This window comes from Molothrus aeneus, chromosome 2, assembly GCF_037042795.1.
Source record: "Molothrus aeneus isolate 106 chromosome 2, BPBGC_Maene_1.0, whole genome shotgun sequence".
Lineage (NCBI taxonomy): Eukaryota > Metazoa > Chordata > Aves > Passeriformes > Icteridae > Molothrus > Molothrus aeneus.
In genome coordinates this window covers 100365299-100370642 of record NC_089647.1, presented here as the reverse complement: position 1 = coordinate 100370642, position 5344 = coordinate 100365299, and positions in this window count along the sequence as shown.

Genomic DNA, 5344 nt, shown 5'->3' with positions numbered 1-5344 from the left:
GGCCCCGGGCGGACAGCCTCAGTGGCGGCCGGTCCCTTCTCTGGCCGCCCTGCATCCTGCTTCCCTCCTCTCTGTTCCTGCCTCGGTCACGGCTTTGAAGTCGGGGCCAACTCAGCAGCGTGTCCATGACGGGGCAGCGGGCGGGGCGGCCAGGATCAGCAGAATCAAAGAATGCGTCAGGTTGGAGGGGGTCACAGCGGGGCACCTGGTCCAACCTGCCCGAGCAGGGCATCCCAGAGCACAGCGGTTCTGGAATATCTCCAGCGAGGCAGGCTCACTGGAGATACTCAGTGATACTCGGCTGCTGCTTCTGCAGGAAAACTGGGGCGTGCGAGCGGGGAGAGCGAGTTGCGCAAGGAAGTTGTGCCGGGAATTGCAGCGCGGGGCAGCCGAGGCCGGGGCTGCCGGCAGCGCTTCCCCCGGGCATGCCCTGGGAGCCGTCGCCCGCCACCGGGGATGCCCTGGGAGCCATCGCCCGCCACCGGGGATGCCCTGGGAGCCGTCGCCCGCCACCGGGGATGCCCTGGGAGCCATCGCCCGCCCCCGGCTCCTCCTGCTCGGAGGCACCGAGATGAAGGGTCCCGTCTGGGGAAACAGGGATTCAGCGCACGGGGCGGAGAATGAGGCTGCCAAGGCACTCCTGCGCTCCCGTGAACCACCATCCGTGCCATGTGCACACGTGGGGCTCGGGTGTCAGGGCTGCAGGGGGATAACTTCAAACTGGTAGAAACAAACATCCTAGAAATACATTACATATGTTCCTGCTTTCCGGCAAAATAAGCTTACCCTCTCCATATATAACGGGAACTTTGGAGTTACTGAATAAAAATATCACTCTAAACCTCCCTAAGCACTTAATACTCCAGAGAATAGGTCAAATGTTAGTGTTCAATAAAGTAGCATCAGTGGGGCAGTAACTGCTTAAAATATCCTTACATCTTAAATCTAAACTTACTAGAGTAAGTAAGTACTAGAGTAAGTATTCAACTGTTAATTTCAAGATGAAAAATAATTTTACATTTTTTTGTAACATCCTGATCTTTAGATGGAAGTTTTGTCCCCCCAAAACACTTGATATTTTACAAACATGCATAATACTGGTAAAAATTCTTGGGAAAAGGAAGACAGCCCACTCCTCTTCCCCAGCAGAATTTTGTTGTTTTAGTATTTTCCCTGTGCATCCCTTCCACTTGAGAGTGGCAAGAGATCCAATCATCAAACATGCTCTGTTTTATCCCTGGATAGCTCATGAAATCCTTAAATAGGGCCTTAAGATTACTTTTAATTTCTTCCAAGCATTATTTTTTATACATATATATAAATTTACAAAACATAAATTACTTTTGCACTGTCCCCCTCTCAAACACTTTTTGAATGGAAGGAAGATTATTTGCAAATATGAGCTACTTGGAAAGAATGGAATAAAGAACCACAGAGCTCTTGCTGTCTGTAATAAAATTATTTGTGAGCTCTGTTTTAGTGAATTTGGGGTGCCAGGGGTTAGCATACATTGTGCTGTAGAAGAAGGCACAAGGCTGATCTGTCAAAGAGAACAAAGTTTTCTTCAAAAATTATTAGATGTTGGACAATATATTTCTAGCAGTAATGCTTTTCACACATGAACTGCATGTTTTAGGGTTTTTTTTTTTCTGCTGATAAAGTGACACATATAAATTATAATTATTTTGTGAAGAAAGATAATCTTCTTAGTAAGTCAGTTTTCTAGAAGTTGGGGTTTTTTTGAGGATAGCTGATGCAGGTGTAGTGTGAGAGGTACTATCAGGACTCAGATCTCTGGTGCACTGTTTGCCTGCAGTGCTATTGTCCTCTGGAGAATAAAAATGAGAAATTGAATGAAAATAATTACATTTAGTATTTTAAATTACATGTAGCATTCTCTCCCTGTGTCTCTTCTTGTGCTTATGTGAACATGCTTTCCCTCAAAAATGCACTTACCAATAAAGTGCATGTCAACAGTATGGGAAATTTATATTCCATTCTTGCAAGTAAATACAGGTACTGAGAACATATTTTCAGCTGTGCCCTGTAAATGACCTTGCTGGAGGTTGTTCGTGCAATCCTACGCACCAGGAGCAGCTGTTCCACCCAAATGGCTGCTGCCAAGAAGGTGAGTGGTCTCAAGTTTTGACAGGCAAGAAATTCTAGGAAAATTAGTTCTTTTAAATTATTATTTAGGGATATAACTAAATATCCATTGGTAGAAATCATTAGTCATCAACTTTTTACAAATTTTTGGAGTACTCTGTTTCTATGAACTACGGCCAAGTTATGTGGTTAGCACCCTGCTTAAGGGTGTCTGACTTCATGAACCTTCTACACTTTCCAGCCAGGCTGACACATCTCCTGGGTACTTCACTGCCCTCATTGCAGAGGCACTCCCAGGCAACTAGGAGAAAAATTAGTTCCTCCATTATGTTTGAACACATCAGCAAGGTGACAACTAGAACACGACGTTCAAATCTTTAACCAAAGACAACTGAGAAACTGTGAAATAAAGATATTATTTCTTTCCTCACAGCATTGTTACAACATGCAATGCAGTCAGGAGACTATTTAATTTTGTCCTTTCCTCATGATGATTATGTTAATTGCTTCTATTGAAACTTTGGAGAAGGTAAGGACTATCAGAATTTTCCTTGGAACATTTCTCTCCATGATACTGAGTAGGAGCAGTATTTCTTCCAATGCTACTTTTCACAGAATAACTAATCGAAAATTAAAATGAAGGCAGGAGGGAAATAGAAAAATACAAACATACAAAAACCCAACCCAAGTCACCAGGCTTTACAGGATCCTAAAATTCAGTGGTGGCTAGGGAAGTTGCCTGGGGTCCATTGTGGACAACACTACAAACATGTACTGGCTGAACATACTATATTGCTACAGATAAAAACAAGAAGTTGAGGTACATGTAGAATGAGATGAGGAGAAATACAGAACATGAAACCAGGATGTGTCAGCTGGGTGGTGCTTTCTTGTATGTGCTTGTTGCATGTCACACCTCACTGCCAGAGAATGACCTCCAAAGTTGAGTATTGAAGAAAGCTGCTACACACTATTTGGTATATGGAAAACTGCCCCTATTAAAATTTGAAAAGAGTGAAGTTTGAAACTTCTCACTTGACTCAAGAAAGTTAACTTGTGGGACATAGAAGGCAAAGTCAAGTCCTCCTATTTTTCTATGTCACACATTTCTCAGGTAAATTCAAAACCAATCAAAAGATTTTTCCCCTTCACACATCAATAAACTCTTACCCCACAATACCAGGGAAGTAATGAATTAGTTCTAAAAAGGAGCTGTATTTTTTTATGAATAAGAACAATAGCCAGTTGCAATAGCCACTTGGCAATAGAATTGGGATGTCAGCTATCAGGGTAGGAAGGGGAGCTGTGGCCCCAGGGAGGAGGCAGGAGGTTGGTGTGGGGCTTGGGTGAGCCTGGCACTGCTCACTCTGAAACTGTGCCTCTCCTGGCTTACAGCAGCCAGGACTGGGGGCTGACACCCAAGCCAGAAGCTACTCTTGTGACTTAAATATGCAGGGGATTTTCTTCTTTCTTGCTTGCTTCCCCAGCCCAAGGGGATGCAGACCACTCCCTACTGTAGGCCTTGGCATCTGGCCTCCAAAGCTGGGGTGCTTGCCAGCTCCAGTGGGAACAGTGCCGTGGCTGGGATGGAGAGTTTGCTAGCTGACTCAGGGCAAACATTATTAGTGGTCTTTGTAATTGCTTATCACCATTCTGTTTTCAACATCTGCTCAGACATGTCAGCTGACAACTAAGTACATCCACAGCCAGAGAAACTCAGAGTGGGTTGGATAACAACATTCTTCCACCTGAAAGATCCTTTGCACCAGTATTTTTGCCTGCTTAGGCAATGGCTCCTGCTTTTTCATGAACATGCCCACTAATTTTTTGACACTACATCCCACCATGAGATTGTTGTTTCCACATCCTCTCCAGCTCCTCTCCACCCCAATAACATCCTTACAGCAGGACCTTTCATCCACCCAACACATGATGGGCTTGAAAATCTTGTTACACATGATACAGGATGAAAGGTGGTGATGATACAGCACAACCAAAACTGTTTGATGTTTAAATTGCTGGCATCAAAGGGCACAAGGCCAGCATTAAAACATTTCTGAAGTAAGTGGGACAAGAAGCTGGGTGTATCAACCCATTCTCTGGCCATTATTTGACTGTGAGGTAAACAGATTTAATTGGGAAGGAGAGGAAATGCAGAAAAGCAGCAGTTTTATCTGGCTCTTAAACCTTCACATTTGTGTATGGAAACCATAGCCACGAGAAGAAATAAATAAAATCAACTGCAGAATTCAGGTTTTATGCAGGCAGATAAGTTAAAAAAAAACCACTAAGCAGTTTTCTTTAGACTATCATATATCAAAAAGGGCATCAAATATTTATTCTTCTAATTTTATATACAGCCCTTAACTAGAGGCGTTTTTCTTGTCTTTCCCTACTTAGCCAGAATCACACTGAGACAAAATAACCTATCTGCCTATGTAGTTTTGGGGTAATTATACCTCCTGAGTTTATCTGGAGAGGTTTGTCATAGATTCATGAATTAGCAAAGGAAAATGTCCCAACCTGTTCATAATGAAAACCAATCTTTTAGGAAACAAAGCAAGTGATTTCATTCTTAATTTCTACGGAGTCATCTCATTACAAATAACAGTGTGACAAACTAATGCTAATTATTTTGGTTGTACTTTGTCTCTCAATGGTATCTAGTTCAAAGTAACAGCTGAAAAGTACATTATAATTTCTTTAATATATTTAGACACTATAATACATGTGGGTTTGCATTTATATGTATGCATGGTCTTGATCTATCAAAAGGAAATGCTGAGCTGTACTGAGAATAAAACAGAGCCATGCATGTCTTCTGATATTTTTGTAGAAATTGTTGTTTTCTCCAATAGTTAACTGTAATATATACAGAAAATATAGCAAGAAGTTAATTGACTTGCCATTTTGTTAAAAAAAATTAGAATGATGAACTAATACACACGAACAATCCAAATGTTTAAAACAAAGGAGAAAAGCATTGAAAGTTAGTATTTTGGAAGGAAAATCTACTAATGGGTAATGTTATTTAAGGCTAGGCTACTGTACTGCTGTTACAGATCTATCACTCACCTCCTACTGAGACATAAGAGTGTCAGGCCAGAGAATACATCCTGTAGACTTCGGCTGAACTGAAACCCAGGACCATTATCAGGGTGGTAAATGGTTTTGGTTTTTACCTTTTTTTCTTTTATATATTGTCTGTATTCTTTACACATATATTTGTAGCTTCTCA